The following is an 18,847-nucleotide window of genomic DNA, read 5'->3' on the forward strand; positions in this document are numbered from 1 at the left end:
TAAGTTCTCAGTAGGTATTTGTGGAGTAAATGAATGAATGAAGGTTAAAGTTGTGATTATTCCGTCCTCAAATTACACCAACTCCTCTGATTTTGTTTAAATCTGGTCACTAGACCAGAACTGTCTACAATGAAAGAGGAAATATAAATCAGTGAACTGGTGGCTATTGTTCAAGTCATTCTTAGAATTAATATAAAACACATTGTTTGTCCCACTTGGGAGGAGTGAGAGTAATGACTTCTTGGTGGTATTATTCACTGAGTTATTTGATATGTTGCATTTATTCTTATGGGAAATTTAAATGCCTGTAATATGCTGAGCATTAACTACGGCGTATAAAAGACAATTTGATACAACATTAAGCACTCGGTTTTCTCTCCCCATCTTACTGCTCCTACCAAAGCCTCTATGAACTATTACCAGAGCTAATACAAAGGGGATGCTTGTTGAGACTACTCTACTGAAAAATTAGTGAATTTTATCTTTGTGCCACAGAATAAAAAGATATTAGAGCTAGGAAGAACTTTACAGATGATCTAATACTCCCTCTTTAATTTGCAAGTGAGAAAGTTGAGGCTTAGACTGATTAAATGACTAATTGAAGTCACGGAGCTGGGAACTTAATCCCAAATTTCTAAAACCCGTAAGAGACTTTATTCAATAACATGTTGCTACCAGGGAATCTTTCAATTAATTCAACATGTACTTATTAGAAGATTATTTTCATTATGTGAAAAGCAATGCTTGTGTCTGGTTTGCACCATGATGTGGTGATGGTTCTCAGACTTTGCTTCTCACTACAGACAACTATGAGTTTAGGCACTGGATGAGTCAGAGCACAATGCTGTGTTCCTTGAGAGAAGAGATTATCATAGGATGAGCTTCACACGTCCCAGGGCTTTCTTCTGGGGGTACGTTCCAAGCCAGGCCAAAGGGAAATGGAGTCCAGGGTCCAGGGGTGATGCTGGGTGGGGCAAACACAAGATAAAGTTCGGGGCCCCCGAGGCAGGCTGAATGTGAGGAACAGGCCATGAAAGAGGAAGGTGCACAGAGGAGGAGCTTGGTATGGAAGCTCCCTTGAGTCTTTGGCCAAATACTAAGTTCTACACACAGCGGATGGGGCCCCTGAAGGCCAGCAAAGAACAGTTCCAGGGGCTGGCAGGATCGCACAATGGTGAGAGACTGCAGATCTGAGAAGCCACTGTGAACATCGCAGGCATCGGACTGAGACCTCAGCAGGGTCAGAGCACAGGGCCACTCTAGCCCTGAGTGAGGGGTGGTAAACCTGCCCACCACGCCTAAAAATAAACGTCAGCAAGATAGAGCTCATTGGCCAGTAAATAAATAACATAAAACTCCATATTCTTCTAAGGAAGTTAGCATAAACCAGACTCTGCAACATAACATCTACAATTTTCAGAAAACAATAAAAAATGACCACACCAAGACATGCCGGGCTTGAATACAGCAATTACCAGGATGTTCAAGGATTTCAGGGAAAAGGGGACAAAAAGGATGACAAGGTGGGACTCCACACAGACATGAACACTTTAGAAAAAGAACCAGATGGAAAATCTGCCTCTGCCAAACACGGTGTCTCAATCAGAAATTTTCTCTGATAGGCTCAGCCGCAGATCAACAGAGGAGAGGCTGGTGGGCTTTAAGATGGGGTGATGGAAACTAACACGGAGAGAAAAACGACTGGGAAAGGCAAAACACCTCGGTGCGTGTGATCTAACGCATGTGTGACTGGAGTGCCACAGAGAGGGAAGGGGGACGTTGGCGCCATGTAGGGGTGGAGTAAACACCAGTGGGCTGGACACTCTCTCGCTGTGGTCCGTCCACTGCTGAGAGTCTGGAGGAAGGCAGGTCCCAGGGGAGGGAGGGCTGAGTCCCAGCACCGGTATCTCCTGGGCAGGTGACCTGACCTTCCTGATGTGTAAGATGGGGTAGGAGAGGGTCAGAGGGCTGCGGTGGAGAGTGTGGGGGTGGGGAGAGAGATGGGGGCAAACATGGGTCTGGCACAGCCTGCCTCTCCAGGTCGAGTCTGCATCTTGTTCTGTGTGGGGTGTAACAGGGAAGAACAAATCTGACTCCATTTTGGATCTGTTTCTTTTACTTTGACCTTTGTGTTTTATTGCTTTTTCTACAAGATGTCACCTATAAGCTTAAATTGTACCCAACGGGCCATCTCTGGGAAGCCCGCCTCCCAGGAAATGAGTGTTAAGCTAAAACACCTTTGCTGAGCTCACAGGAAGCATCCTGAGCAGGCCCACCTGGGAGCGGCTGCAGGAAGGAGGACATTAGCACGTCCCCTCCAGAGCCCAACCAGAAACAGGGAACGCATGCTTTTCCGCCCTCCTCTTTGAGTATAAAACAAGCCTGAACTCCAACTCAGGGAAGATGCTTCTCTGGGACATGAGTCCACCATCTTCTTGGTGGCTTTCTGAATAAGGAAGGCCCCAATTTCCTGCCCCGGCACCCCTTCTCTCAGTGCATTGGCCTGTCGGGCAGCAGCGGTGGGAGGTTGGACTCAGTGACTGAGGCTGACCTCGCTGAATGGCATCCACCTGGCTTCCCTGCTCAGCGCAAACCAAAGTACTGGCCAGACGGCACACGTATGGGATGCTCGCTGGGAAAACCCAGGGAGGGGTCATGGGGCCAGTGTGGGCTCCTGGTTTCCCGTTCATTTCAGAGCCATGCACAGGGGTCTAGGGCGTCCGTGCTGTGGGAAGGCCTCAGCTGTGGCCTCAGAGCTGTTTGTCTGGGAAGCATAGAGCCTCCAGCTGCCGTGAGGGCTGTGACATTGTGGGGCAGCCCCGCAGACTCTTTCCTTCCAGCCAAGCGAGGGCGTGGGGAGTGCCAGCTTCAGGGCCAGCCTGGAGGTTGTCCAGGATCCGAGGCCCTAAGGACTGGGCTCTGGCCGGTTTCCGTGGAGCTCTGAAGGAGGCTGGCTCTTTCTTGAAGATCAGCCTGCAGGGATCAGTCTCCCTCTTGCTGGTCAACTTCTGGTCGTGTCTGGACAGTGAGATGTGCCACCAAGAGACTGGAGAGTGGACAGTTGTGGAGTAGGGGAGGGCGTACCTCCTGCCCCTCCCCCATCGTGACCCCGGTGGCCAGGAGCCCTCCTCTCCAGCCCCTTCCCAGGGCAGCCCCCCTGCTCCTTAGGTCCGCCGGGGACCAGGCTCCTGTGAGCTGTCCTGCTGCTGACCTTTCTTCAGTCTGCCCATCTGCTTCCTGCTGCAGCCCTGCCTGGTGCAACGTGGAAAGATGTCTCATCTGTTTCAGATGTGAACATTGCTCATTTCAGTCATCTGGATCCACATGAGCTGTCTAGAATGTCACATTTTATCAATACACCCAAACATTTTCTTTAGTCTAAAGAGAAGAATACAGGAAAGAATCTGAACTTGTGTTAGAAAGATGAACAATGAAAAACACTCCCCTTGGCTCCTCTCTGCTTTGATATCCTGAGTGATGAAAAAAACAAAACAAATCTGAGTGCTGTTGAATCCCATAGCTTGCTGTGTAATCAAGGCAGATGTGGACATAGGAAAGTTCCACTGTCAGAGCAGAATCTCTCAAAAGGTTTCATTCTCAAACTGCCGCATTTGGATTTGTCACAGTTCCCTGTTTTGCATGAGCTCTGAGCAGCACAAATAAAAATACCTGAGGAGGCAGCTGACGTATAAGCTCTGGTCCCAGGGTTTTTCCACAGGAATTGATGTATTCTTCACAAGTCTGTAAATTCAATTTACCTCCTTGACTTCCTGGATTGATACAAATGCCGCGGGTCCAGGGAAGCTTAGGCAGATGTGTCTGGTAAGCAGCCCCCATTTTTCTCTCTCAATTAGATGAGCTGAAATTGCATTACGGACCACTCTGCCCCGAGAGCCCGGACAGATGCTGAAGGCGGCGTCTGGAGACACGTGACTGGGCAGCCGCCCTCCTGGCCCCACGGCTGGTCCCTCTCACCTGCCAGTGAGGCCACAGTGGTCCCCGCCGTCACTTCTAGCTGAGCTCTGGGGGCGGCCCCGGGGTCCAGCTCATCTCCATGAGAAGTGCTTTCTTCTTCTTCTTTTTTTTTAAATGCCCACTCATACTTTAGAAGTTTGGAGTGTGAATCTGGATAATAAAGCTCAACTTGTTCGGACAAGCTTGTGGCAGCTGGGTTTTGGGAGGCAATACCCAACACCGCAGAGCACCCACCCGGGTGTGAAGCTTGACCATCCCTGACGGTGCTGGCCTCGGCAGGCTACTTATCGCAGATGCAAATACAAGCGAAAATGCTTTATGCCTCTATTGTCGTAAAATGGTAGCTAGTGCTGCTCACCTTCCTGATTAATAAAAGCGAACCATCCATCCGCCTCGTGACACCAGTTTCTCTTCTTCAGTCACTAGCCGGGTGCGCCCTGATTGAAGGGTTTTCCTCTTGCGACTCTAGATTCCCTTTGCTTTGCCGGAGAGTGTGGTTGGTCTGATGGCAGCCGGGCCTCAGCTCCAGAGCCCGAGGCAGCTTGGAAGCGATCTGTCCGCTCAGACCGTCACTTGACAAGGAAGGGCTGAAACCCACAGTGGTCACGGGTGCTCAGACATCACGGACGCCTGGAGAGTGATTTTTGGATGGATTTGATTTCCAATATTTTGTTGAATATTCTTGGGTCTATGTTTGCAGGAGGGATATTAATAATAAGTACATTTCTCTTTTTGTAACGACCTTGTCTCATTTTTGTATCACATTAGTCATGTTTTCCCCTGACATGTTTGATAAAATCTACCAGGAAAACCCTCGAGGCCTGATGTTTTCTTCAGAATATTGTTAATGACTCGTTAGATTTCTCTGCTATTAAGGTTTTCTGTTTCTTTTTCTGTCAGTTTTGATGAATTGTGTCTTTCAAAGAGTTTATAAATCTCATCTAAGTTAAAAATTTATTTGCATAAAATAAAACTTATTTGCATAAAATTGCATATTCCTTCTTTCCTTGTTTTCCATTTAATGTCTATAGGATTTTTGTGATACCTCCTTTTTCATTCTGATAGTAATAATTTGCTTCCCTTTTTCTCTTTTTCTTGGTGAGTTTTTCTAGAAGTTACTAACTTTATTGACTTTTTGAAAGAACTAAAACAGCCAACTTTTGATTTTCTTTTCTTTATTGTTTGTCTCTATCCTATTTTCTTGATTTCTGCTCATTTTCAGTATTTCCTGTCTTTTACTCGTTCAGGGCTTAAATTCTTCTCTTTTCCTAACTTATTAAGGTAGAATCACAGATTACTGATTTAAATTCTTCCTTTTCTATTATATCCACTTAAACTTATAATCAAACACTATTTTTGCTGTATCCTACAAGTGTTTATATGTTGTGTATCTATTATCATTCAGTTCAGAATATTTCCTCATTTACTTATAACTTGTTCTTTGACCCATGGATTATTTTATAATCTGTCACACAATTTCTAAATGTTTGGGACTTTTCTGACACTTCTTTTTAATTTAATTCAGCTGTGGTCACAGAACAGACTGTACCGTTTTAATCCTTTGAGACCGATTGGCATTTTTTTAATTTTGATTTTTTTAAAAAAGATTTGAGATGATACTTAGTTACAGTATGATTGAGGACCGTAGGGCTAGATGGTCTTTGGGGTTCTTCCTAATCTAGTAATCTATGATTCTTCTCTTTCTCTCATTGAAAAGAGGTTTTTAAATAATTTTTTTTTCAGATTGACTTACTTCTGGGCAGACTCTGCTCCAACAAGACTCCCCTTGGACACCTGATGCCTGGGACCCGCCAGGACAGGACCTCAGCTGTCCCCCAGACCCAGCTCAGGTCGTCTGTTCCAGGCTATGTGGCAGGCTCCAGGCACCCTGATTCATATCCTTCCCAGCTTTGCTAACAGCTTTTCTGCATCGCAGAGATGCGACTTGTGCTGTAATAAAACAAGAGCGCTTAATGAGTTTGATTCATTTAGCTGCCTCTCAGGGTGACAGATCATCTGCAGAACGTATTAATTGGTTGTATCGAATAGTCTAGGATGAATGCCTGTGTTATTGAAGACCTTGTGTCAAAATGACTTCCACTACCAAGTCATAAAATGAAGGCGCTGGAGGGTGGAACTATGACCGTGGAGCCAATCCATCTCAGGCAGCTGCTGGGAGCGTCTCCTCCTTGTGTCATTTTGGAGTCAGCTCTGCTGAAGCACCTGTTTCGGCAGGAAAGCCATTGACGTCCCCGGGCGGTCCCTGCTTGACACAGCTGAGAGACTGTGGAGGGGAATCACCCCGGCGTTGCTGGTTCTCACTGGAGGCCCCTCAGGTCCTGCTGACTGGGAGGCTCTGGGGTTCCTAAAATGACCTGCCAGTAATTTTCAAGGTTCTGATTCACTTGCGCACGAGTCTCAACAGCTGGGCTCTGTGTCCTCCTCCTTGTCCTGATTTAGTGTCTAAGGAACCCGTACAGCACCCGCCTGAAGGGCCTGCAGGTAGGGGCTGCGAAGATGGACGAGTGACAGACGGCAGAGGTCTTGGTTGAAAGAGGCAGGTTTTAATTTTGTTTCCTTTTATTGTTCCAGGCACAGTTCAACATTTTCTTATATTTTCTTTTCTTTGCTTTAGACATAAACCCTGAAAAGTAGATATTATGATGCACACTTTTACAGATAAGGAAACCAAGGCTCAAAAACAGGCAAATTGCCTGCAGTCATACTGCAAGTTTTATCTGACGTTGAGTTCTGTCTGTACTTTTTCCTGATTACTCTTAAGATAAGCTGCACGCCTCTTGGGGACTTCTGATCTCTTAGTGGCACTGGGGGACCTCTCGTTGGAAGACACCCCCCAGGCTCCTTTTAGACCTTGTGTCACCCTGAATTTTCAAATTCTAGCTCCAGGACTGTGTCCAGAGAAAATATTGTCTTAAGTTCTGTTCTCTAGATAATAGCTGTCTGGTTACATAATAAAATCACTTGAGTTGAGACTTCAGGGCTTCCTTTCTCATACACAGTGACACACAATGGCAGAGAAGTTGCTCGGTGAATTCATAGAAATTGAGAGGGAACTAAGCTGGATACAGAAAAAAGTGGTAATACATGTAAATACTGAGAAGAAGAAATATAATTTACTAACTATATTCTTAGAGAAATACAGTTTTTTGAAATTGAGTATCTAATCACGCTGGTTTTAATTTTATCTGGAGCATATTTTAAATAGTTTGTTCTAGAAAGATCTGTTGATTCCAGCATAGCAGAATGAGTGGGATGGTATTTCAGATAATGAATGGTGTGCCTAGTTAGTCTCAACAAAACAAAACAGAGCCACAAACAAACAAAAAGATTTTATTGGCTGAAAATGGCTTAATAGGTTATATTCCTTCATAACATTTTCAGGTTAACAGAAAGTTTTAGCACCTCCAAACAAAACAGTAATGTGACAATCTCAGGTGGCTAGGCATGGCTTGCAAGGGAGGTATATTTGGACAAAGGTAGGCTTGGGCACGAGACGCTCTGAAATGCAGCACTAGAGGCAAGCTGAGGAGGACAGCAAACTCAGTCTGAACAGGACAGGCCTTGGGGAGCTGACCTGAGCCGAGCTGGTTCTGTAAAGTGCAATTCAGCCTCAGGTCTGGTTTAGGTCATGAAGACGTGGTGATGGGCAGAGGGTCAGTGCAGGGTGGGAAAGACCCGGGTACTCTGCGTCAGGTGGGGACCCACATCCCAGCAGGGGACCCAGATGAGGAGAGGGTATCACGGGCTTGGGAACTCTCCCCAGGGAGCGGGAGGATCAAGCCACGTATTGGGCACCCAGCCCTGGGGTCCTGTGCCAGGAACACGAGTCTCCTTCGCTGGTTTGAAAACCAGTGGGGCTTAGAGGAAGCTTTGAGGAACTGAGACTCTGCTGGGAAGAGCGTGCATGTGTGCTGCTCACTCCCCGGATCGAGGTGGATGAAGCAGATTGAAACCGGCCTGGGGTCTGGTGGGTTTCTTGCCACTGCCCCACGCGGGGCGGCTGCTCTAGCCCCTCTTGCTCCAGCCCGGTTCCCAACTAGGGTGAAGGCTGCCATTGCTGAGAATAGAGTGCACCAGGGAACAGAGATGGCACTGCATTTGAACAGGGTGGGTGGCCTCTGCTGTCCTGTGCCCAGAGGTGGTGGAGCAGGAGCTGTGTGGAGCTCTGACCGGTATGCGGGACCATCCCAGTGCATGCCCTGGCCCGCACCAGTGCCCTCTCCAGCCCCATTTGTCATTCTAAAGCCCACAGGAGACACTCTGCCTTTTCTATGTAAGCAGACCTGTCCCAGGCTTCCCAGGAAGGCAGCGGCATCAACTCCTATGTCACACACATACTTTTCCGTACGGGGTGCTTGTGCATCAGAGTCAGGAGGCACAGGCAAAACGCACGCTCACTGCGTGATGCGAAGCGCGCATGTCACGTTCGTCACTGCATGTGCGTGCGCGTGCGTGTCTGTGAGAAATCAGGTCCAGGTCGTGCAGTGAATGAAGGGCTTGCAGGCAGGTCACCTCCGTCTCTGGTCACTGGCTCGCTGTCCCTGCTCCACTCACGGGGGCCCTTTCCCCACTCTTTTCTTTTCACTTATTTTTCTCTCCTTCTCATTTTCATGCTCCTCCTTTTCCTTTTATTTAATTTTCCTTTCTTCTTTTTTCCATTCTATTTCCCTTTCCTTTCACATCCAGGTCTGTTCTGGGATTCCCCATTTTGCGTCCCACTTCCAGAAACTCACACAGACTCAGCCTGCGCCGGGGGTGGGGTGTCCCCTGCTTTACTTCCGGTTTGAGCAGAGGAATAGACTGTGTTCCTATAAACGAACAGACATGAATGTCTGTGTAGAGACAGGGCGAGTCACAACTCGACGTGGGCAGACGGAGCCTGTCTGCACTCCACGCGTGCATCTGGAGCGAGGGTCCCGGCAGCTGTGCGAAGACTCCACTGACTCTCGAGAAAGCCAAAGCCTCACGTCCCTTTCCCTTCCGGCCCCGGGGGCTTGCTCAGATTTTTCCAAACCCACAGTCTGTGTTGTGCCCTGACTGTTTATCTCTGTGATGAATACTTAATGCAAATGGCAGGCCGCCCTGAGGGAGGCCGCATCCGTGCCCACTGAGAAGGCCGGCAGCAGAGTGCGGAGCACGAATGTCAGGGGCCATTAACACAAATGAAAATGAACATTTCTCATCAAGGTCTGAAAACAGGCCTCCAGGTAGGCCAACCACTGCGCCACCTGTTTACAGAGACACGCTGCTCATCAGTCAGTAAGAACCGCACGCCTACCTGTTCCTCCGTATTTGCTTTTAAGCCTTCTGAGAGCCCTGGATTGCTTTCAACTAGCAAAGCCCACGCGTGCAGAAATATTGAGCACTTCAGTTCAATGGGAAGCATCCTGCTGGGTGAGAAGCATCCTTTCTACATGGAGCTCCTGTCTGCAGCACAAACTGTTGGCTCCGTGACTTGAAAGGTTAATGACAGTTTATTGGAATCAAAATGCTGATGTTGACTTTTTTTTTTTGCATTTCTTAGAAGTCATTAAAAACCTTGATGCTCATTTCTTCTGTATGAAGCTCCATCAGGAAGACAATGACCTAATTTGTGAGTTTGAATTTTATCTTTTCTCCTACTGCAGCAGAAGGAAAGCTGCTCCCCAATGAATGTTTTTCATCCTGTGAGCAGTTTCCGGACAAATGAAACAGTGAAACACAACCAAGCCGCTGCAGAGACGGCCTCAGACTCCCCGCTCTCATCCGTGTGCGGCTGGCTCTGTTTTATAGTGCCGGAGGCCTGATTTCCAGCAGGAGGCCTGGTGTGATGGAATGCCAGCATCTCCCTGTGATTTAGATGCCAGCTTTGTTCTTGGTCGTAAAGTGAGGGAACTAGATGCAGGTAATGAGAAAACACATTTTACTTACTAGCCGATGTTTCCGTATTGAATGTTACAGGGGTTCAGGTTTTTAACCATAAACTTCACAGAATTGGTGACTGATAACTTCCGGTTTTCCCTTGGGTCATCACGGTGGGAACCAGACAGATGGGAGGTAGCAGGTATAAAAACATGTAAACTATACACCATCAAAAGGGCTTCTCTCAGTAACCAGACACAAGAAAAAATTAAAAAAGAAAATCAAGATAACAATTAAATGTCATCAATTGAAAACACCATTTATTCTCGTCTATTATATTATGGAAATAATAATGACTTCTTGTGTTTATCAAAAAAGATGTAAAAAGTTAAAAAAAAAAGAAGTCTGGTGCTGGAGCTCAGAAGGGAGTGAAAGAGAAAGGGCGGGGTGAGCCCTGGGCTTGGAGCCCCGGACACATTAGAGCCCGATCCCGTGCCCTCTGGGGACGGACTCACATGTCAGCTGTGGATGTGACTCCTGGCCTGTAGCTCTTCTGCTGGGCCAGCCATCTCTGGATGAAAGGAGCCGCCCGCCCCTGTGCCCTGCCCCCAGTCACTCAGCGCCCCTCCCTGGCCCCGCCCACCCGCTGCGGCCCCGCCCACCCAGCTGCGGCCCCCGCCCCCGGCAGCTTCCCGTCTCCCTAAAACCCGTCCTTAGGTGTGGCTGTGTGGTCTCGTGGGTTTCGTTCTCCTCCCTGGACCTCAGATTCTCGTCCAATGGGATGTTAGGGGCGTATTTAATAAGTTAAAAATATGTGAGTGTACGCCCAGAATCCGGCATAGGGTAAGTGCTTAATAAATGCTAGTTGCGGTTTTTAATCATCATATCTGCTGAATTCTTCACACCTTCAGAAAGTGCTTCCTCTGTTTAACTTTTGGTCCCTGGTAATCCTTTAAAGACCCCACATTCTCTGTGGTTTTCTGGATTGGAGCCTCCCTGTGAACCCGCAGAGCTGGCTGCTTTGCAACCTTGCTCTTCCTCTTCGAGAAGTTCCCTTTCTTTGATGCCAGTCCTTCCTCTCACCCTCCACTTCCTTGTTGGATAATCAGTAAGGCACGGAACGTTCTGCAGCGCCCCCCGCACTCAGGACCGGACTCCCAGCCTTCCTCTGGCGCTCCAACTCACTTTCATTTGAACTTTCACTCCTCTCGGTTTTAGCCACATTCCCGATTTTTAGCAGCCCAGAACTTTGGCACAACTTTTTAGCCTCAGCCTTTGCACTCGCACAGTGCACGGCCAAATTGCTTTACCAAATGTCAGCCGTTCCTGCCATCTGTCTGGGAACTGTCCTTCAACTTGGAGTTGGCAAACAGTGTGTAGACTGAAATGAACTGAAGCCACATCTCCAAAATAATTAACTTCCACATTATATGTGGAGATGTGCATCGTATTTTTTCACAGGTAGCTCTTGGAAAATGTCATTTCTTACAGCCTGATGTCAACACAAGTGTCATAATTTTGCTCCGTGGTTTGTGTACTAGTTGTAGTCTGCAGAAGCAAAAATGAAGCAACAGTGACACTGCCAAGTCTGTTTCCTCTCATACCATTACCTCTGGGATCAACAAGTATCCGAGATAATTAACAGCTGCTGAAAGGTGACCAGAACCTGCACATTTTGAAAGCAACCTGAGGTTTGCACAGCATAGGTATTCACGCTCACCTGAAGCTTGCCTCTGGAGGGTGCGTGTCTGGAGACTGCCTTTAAAAAATACGCCCTGCAGAAGAAACCCCTTTGTGAAGAGAACCCTTCTTTTGCTGCCCCGGAAGAACAGAGTTCCAACTGCATCCCAGCAGCGGGGATGGCCCCTTCCCCTAGCAGCCTGCCGCCTCTGCTCCGGCTCTGGGCTCACACAGCCCCGGTTCTGTGCCTTCCTGCTCCCCGGCCTCCCCCGGGCAGCCCACCAGGGGTTTTGGCCTCAGTCCTGGCAAGTTCCACAGAAGAGAAAGCCGTTCATATGACGGCTGTGCCATTTACTCGTGTGTCCCCAGGCAGGTGTGCAGCCTCTGGCAGGGATGAGCTTATTAAGGATTTGTTCTTTCAAGGGCCCCAGGGACAGCTCTCTGAGGCTTTGTCATTTGCGCTCAGAACGTAACAGTCAAGCTTGGTTCGCCGACTTCTGGGTGGGCTCGGCCGTGTGCTTCACTGTTGCTCCCGCACCAGGTCTGGGGGGTGAAGCGTCAGACACGGAGGCCGTGGGTCCCGTGTCCAGTGCAGGCAGGTCGTTCTTCCTGGGGCTGGCTGACTTCAGGGTGAGCAGAAAAAAATCAAATGCAAGAAACTGCAAAGCGATACAGTTCAGTGAAATGCTTAGACGTAGACCAATGCAAGTTAGAGTCGGGGGCTCTTTGGGGGTTTTAACCCGGGGTTAACACCCCCTGCCTCCTCCAGGGTCACTGCTGAGCACTGTGGTGGGCTCCTAGGGGTTAGAGTGGGCTCCTTATTCTGAGAACCTCACAAAGCCACAAGCATATGGGTTTCAGCAGAAATACTGCTTCACATGTTTTTGAATGTGTCAGGTGTCAAAAAATACACCCAATATTAATATAACGGCAAAACCGGTCACAGCAGCAGCCAGGCACTCTTGTTCTCTTCTTTAGATTAATGTTTCAATTTCTTGGTGAATTACCATTGTGGGAGGAAACATATTGTCACAATGCACATTTTGATTTACTGCCCATAAGATGACAGTCCAAGACTTACAGATAATCACAGGCTAATTCCCGAAGCTTTGCCTTTTTGCACCCCTTAGAAAATAAGAAAACACAGCAGGTTCGTTACACACATTGAAGTTATCATGTACTTACATATCTCCACAGTTTCTCCAGTTGAGATTACAGTAGTAGAGGCTTTTGTGTATAATTTTTATAGCAAAATACATCTAGCAGAAGAGTGAGATTTTGATAGAGTAGAAAATTAATAGAAGACTGAAGATTGGTCACAACCAAAGTGGCTGTAGAATTAAAAAGAAACTTGAAACTTCTGTTTGTCAAATGATAATTGACCATGCAGTCCTTTTTTGTTTTATTTATTTATTTATTTATTTATTTATAATGGAAGTACAGTTGATTTGCAATGTTAGTTTCAGGTGTACAACAAAGTGGTTCAGTTTATGTATATATATATATATATATATTCTTTTTCATTACAGGGTATTACAAGCTATTGAAATAGTTCCTTGTGCTGTACAGTAGGACCTTGTTTATCTACTCTGTATTTAGTAGTGTGTATCTGTTAATCTCAAACTCCTAATTTATAACCCCCCTACCCTTTCCCTTTTGGGAAAGTTTGTTTTCTATGTCTCTGAGTCTATTTGTTTTCTAAATAAGCACATTTGTATCATTTCTTAAGATTCTACAAATAAGTGATATCACGTGATATTTGTCTCTGCCTGACTTAGTTCACTTAGTATGATCATCTCCAGGTCCATCCATGTTGCTGCAAATAGCATTATTTCATTCTTTTTCATGGCTGAGTAATATTCCATTGCATATATGTATCACATCTTCTTTATCCAATCATCTATTGATGGACATTTGGGTTGCTTCTGTGTCTTGGCTATTATAAATAGTGCTGCTATGCACATTGGGGTGTACATCAATTCAACAATGAATTCAGTGAAGTTAAAGAATATAAAACTTTAATTCAAAGCATTCTTTTTGAATTACAGTTTTCATCTTTTCTGGATATTTGGCCAGGAGTGGGATTGCTGGATCAATGGTAAGTCTATTTTCATAGTGGCTCACCAGTTTACATTCCCACTAACAGTGTCGGAGGGCTCCTCTTTCTCCATACCCTCTCCAGCACTTATAATTTATAGACTTTTTGATGATGACCATTGTGACCAGTATAAGGTGACATCTCATTGCAGTTTTTATTTGTTTCTCTAATAATTAGCGATATTGAGCATCTTTTCATGTGCCTGTTGGCCATCTGTATGTCTTCTTTGGAGAAATGTCTATTTAGATCTTCTGACCATTTTTTGATTAGATTGTTGGCTTTTTTTTTGATATTTAGCTGTATGAGCTGTTTGTATATTTTGGAAATTAATCCCTTGTTGGTTGCATCATTTGCAAATATTTTCTCCCATTCTGTGAGTTGTATTTTCATTTTGTGGATGGTTTCCTTTGCTGTGCAAAAGTTTTTAAATTTAATTCAGTCTCATTTGTTTGTTTTTGCTTTTTTTCCATTACTCTTGGAGACAGATTGAAAAAAATATTGCTGCAATTTTATATCAAAGAGTGTTCTGCCTATGTTTTCCTCTAGGCATTTCATAGTGTCCAGGCTTACATTTAGGTCTTTAATCCACTTTGAGTTTCTTTTTGTATAGAGTCTTAGAGATTGTTCTAATCTCAGTCTTTTACAGGTAGCTGTTCTGTTTTCCCAGCACCACTTATTGAAGAGACTGTCTTTTCTCCATCATAAGCAATATTAAGACACTTGGAGACAAGCAGAATTATTTAACCATAATTTCAAATAACTCCTTTGCCAATGGCAAATGAGTTACTAATAAAATTTACATTTAAGTCTTTCTTATTTTTAAAAAGCTCAGACTTAAATCTTTGGCAACATAGTGTTTTAGCATTTACTAAGTTGTTTTTAGCCATCTTTCTAAATAACAGTGATCTCAGAATTGTTTTGTACATAATAGGTGTAAAAAGGAGACTGAATCAAATGTGTGTGAGGCCATGGATGGATATCTGCATTTATATTACACTTTAAATTCTCTAGTTCTCTCTGCAAAATGAAATGTGGGAAATAGTTGCTAAGCATCGCATTATGTAATAGAAACTTTACTACAGAAACTAAAGCAGCATGAAAAGGAAGTTGTTATAAAATGGAAGACTATGTAGGTTAGATTTTTTTCTGAAGGCTAATTTCGACTTAATGTTGATCAACAGAAAATAGATGATGTGGGCTCCATTGTGTGTCTTCAAGCTCCGTGAACACAGACAAACGTGGCTGGGACTGCGGTGGCCTTGCATGGGTTCAACCCAGATGGCTCCCTGCACTTAAGTCATAGATTACATTTTATGCCTTCGGCCATCTGTGCCTGGGATGTTTTGACCTAAATAGAGTAATGTGGTTTGCAGTGTTTTCTTGACCTTGATGTTTTTAAGTTTCATGTTAATTTTTATTGGTTTCCATCAGCACGGTTTCCCACTCCCACCCATGCACATACATTTGTGGGCTTTAAGTCCAGCTTCTGGATGGATTTCAAATAACAAAATTTGCTTTTTTCAACCTCTTCTCATTTTTATTACTTTGTGAAGAGTTGTTTGAACCATGTGATGCTTTTTAGCGGAATGATCAGAAATACACAAAGCAAATAAATTAAAGAATTTTCAATGACTTTTTCAAACCTACAAGCTGCTTGCAGAAGTTCTGTTCCTTACTCTCAGTACAAAGTGCTCTTGGTAGGTGGCATTGCCTGAAAATTCCAGTCTGAATAGAGGGCAGCTTCCCGGTTAAGCCTGTATCCACACATGGTCCACAATTCAGATGCATTCAGAGTAATACTAAAATCCTGTTAAATTAGGTCCTTGAAAAGCCAAACAAACAAACCTGATCTCTAGCTTAAAATACTTTAAAACATGACTCTCCTTTCTCCCTCCTAATTTAGAATCTATGTTGAAAACTAGGTGAACATGACAAGTTTCAGAGTCAAAATGATTTCCCAAATAGCTGGATACGCTCTGTCACAATCTCCCACAATTTGGAGAGCTCTATGTATAGTTCTGTATCTTTACATTTTTAAGGGGTGTTCCACTTGTGGCCTTTTGTGTATCCTATGACTTCAGCCTACTCACAGGCACCCATGATCCCCACTTGGGAACAGGAGGCTCGGCCCCATGTGTGGCTGTTGGGACCCTCAGTCCGAGGCAGAGCTGCCCCTGAGGCCCCATATCTTCCCTGCGGGCTCACTCCTGAGCACGGCCCACCCTGTATCACTGCCATCCCTCCCGAGGTTTCCAAATTAGGAGATACAGGAGACTTTAAAGATGCTCTGAAGCCTTAAGAAGATCAAACAGAGACCCAGGGGGTTCAGTAATTCTCCCAGTGATGCCCGTCTCTGGGCCGGGAGTCGGGAGTCTCTCTCCTGGAGCTCTCGTGCCCTGGCTCCCGCCAGCTGCATCTCAAAGCACTGCTCAGGGTGGGGTGTCTCCAATCTTCCTTTCATTAAAACCCACTCCTCTAACTCACCACGAGGCCTTGGGTCCTAACGAGTTTCTGTTTCTCACTGCTTCTAGATCTAACCTCAGAAAACCAACACAACATTTTGGCTTCAACACACGCAATACTGTACTTCTTTTAAACAGGTAACCGTAGCTTTCCAACTAAAACCGACATAAAATTTCCACATACGCTTTGATTTTAGAGAATGTAAGTCATATGAGATGGCAGTTTTCACTGTTTTGAAGTTTTTCTTTAGACGAGTGTATTACAACGGAAGAAATAATCATTAATCATTACCCTGTAGCTTCCTGGGTCTCTCAGAATATCTGTCTTAGGAGAAGGCTGCTGGTCAGACTAAACTCTCCCCATGCACTGGTGAAAATGGAGCGGGCTCCAATGCCGTGTTCTAAAGCTCTCTTTCCTAGTGCCCGATGGTTCTCCTAGAGTGTGGATTTGTGGTAAAGCAAAGGCACGTGCTTCTGGGAGCGTGTCCGTCTGGCAGACAAGCTGGTGTGACACTTCCCACCGTAACTGCTTACTCTCTTCTTCATTCACCCTTAAGCTTATTTAGGTCCCTACTCCATGGGCACCGATGCTAAGGTGTAAGGGGCCAAGGTTCTTCTGAGAGTTTATATAATTACACTTTAAAGACACCTGAGAGAGTGAGGTAAGAGGTATGAAGTCTGCCCCTGGCACAGAGAACCAGTCCCGCACCTAACGACTGGTGCATATTCCAAACCAGCAGCTACCAGACAGTTACGGCGGCTTTAAAAAAGTGGACCTTATATGAAAATGAATATATGTATGTATATGCACAACTGGTGCTGCACACCAGAAACTGACACATTGTAACTGACTGTACTTCAATTTAAAAAAAAAGTGTGTCTTCTTGATACTAATGGGGTAGATATAATGTCTATTGATTTCTTTGATTCAAAGAAAGGCCTATATACAGTGAAAGAAATTCTTTTCCAAGAAAAGTAATCCACATTTTTTTTTTTGAGACACCGTATCAGACTTCCCCAAGATTTATGGGAGGTCCAACATTTCCACTGAGCATTTGCTTTTGTTACAGTAACGAGATGGTTTATTTCAATTCCAGTGCTTAACTGTCTTGAAGCACCATGTATATTCCTTTTAAGAGAGGGCCCCCAAAGCCAAACCCAGACAATCATATCCTGAATTGCACCAGCACAATTTAATATAATACCATTACATTGAAGACATTTACATGGACAGTTGCAAATCTACTTATTTTAAGCACAATTTACATAATATTTTGACAGACAAAAATATGTTTAGAACTATTATGTGCATCTTTCTCTTCAGTAGCAAACTTATGATAAATTATACATTATACCAGAGTAAATCTTCTTAAAGGCTAAAAACAAAAAGTCACATTTATGCTTAAAATACAACACTAGTTTGTCATTTCCAAACAAAGAAAGCTAATGGCCATGACATCAGATTCACTGATTTCAAGCTTACATTCATTTGATACTCACACGAAACTCACTACTTGTAAGTGTAGCAATGAGGTTGGATTTTAATGCTGAGTGTTGGAAAGCTTGTTGCTGACATTTTAGTCCAGCTGCAAGCTGGATGTTTTGAAAAGTATATGTGAAAAAAAAAACCACACAAAAAACAACAACATTAAAGTGACACAAGGAACATGTTACACTTGTAACATGTTCTGAAAATAACATCCCTGTTTTATTCTAATGCTTCATCCACAGGTATTGCTTCCAAAGGTTAACACAGCCTATGTTGGGATGTTTCTGTTTTACTTTTCATGGAGGACAGGCTTTTTGAAAATTAGGTCCAATGGGGAAGGATGTCAACTACAAGGCCACTTGTTACCTGTGATGCCAAGACAGAGGCGGTGATGAGCACGGAGAGCGTCCACCACGTTCGACAGCCTCGTTCCTCCCTTGGAACGTGGGGGAAATTTGTGCGTGAACCTGAACAAAGACCTTGGGACCAGTGTTCCATTCCTTTAGATCCTCAATCTTTTTGTCCTTTTGAAAAAAATTGTCTGCCAATATCTAGCCATCCACTGGTGTATTTTACATGAAACGAATTTTTGTATATCTAGTTTGAGAGTAGGTAGGAAATAATGAGTTAAATAAAAACAGAACATTATTTATTAGCTTAAATTATTTAAGTTTTCTAGTTTTTAATATTTTCAACAAGATAAACCTTTTCCCTCTTTATCTTTCTACTATTACAAAATGAATGAAATAGAAGAAATTTTCACTGTTAGTATTTATTCTTTTTCATTGGATTTAAATATGATCATTTGGACAATTGTTGCCCAGCAAAACTGTGAAGCATATTGTCAGTGGGGACCACTTGGCCCTGTTTCAGTCTACCTGACCACTGGTGATGAGTTTCTTTGGAAGCATGTGCCTCAAGGAGTTGAAACAAAAACTTACGGTGAGGGATGGGTGAAAAGAACTACCCAGGCAGTGCTCTGGGAAGCGTGGTAAGTCTGAAATAGCATGTCTGCCAGGAGCTGCCGGCCCCATCCATTAATTACCTTTACGGGTCAAATGTTTCCAGCTTGGTAGTTTTTTTTTTTTTTTAAATGTGTTTCCTGCCCCTGGTTCTTCTCTCAATCCATGCCTGAGAATCTTGGGACTCCCACACTTATTGGTTCCAGAAACGTGCTCCTTTCCAAGGACTCCATAGGTACTGGGCATAGAGGAGAATCTGATCACACAGGTGAGTAACAAGAATTCTCTTTCCTTCGGGTTATGGATGATGCTTGGTAAA

The sequence above is a fragment of the Vicugna pacos genome, chromosome 28 (genome assembly GCF_048564905.1).
Source record: "Vicugna pacos chromosome 28, VicPac4, whole genome shotgun sequence".
NCBI classification, from domain to species: Eukaryota; Metazoa; Chordata; class Mammalia; order Artiodactyla; family Camelidae; genus Vicugna; species Vicugna pacos.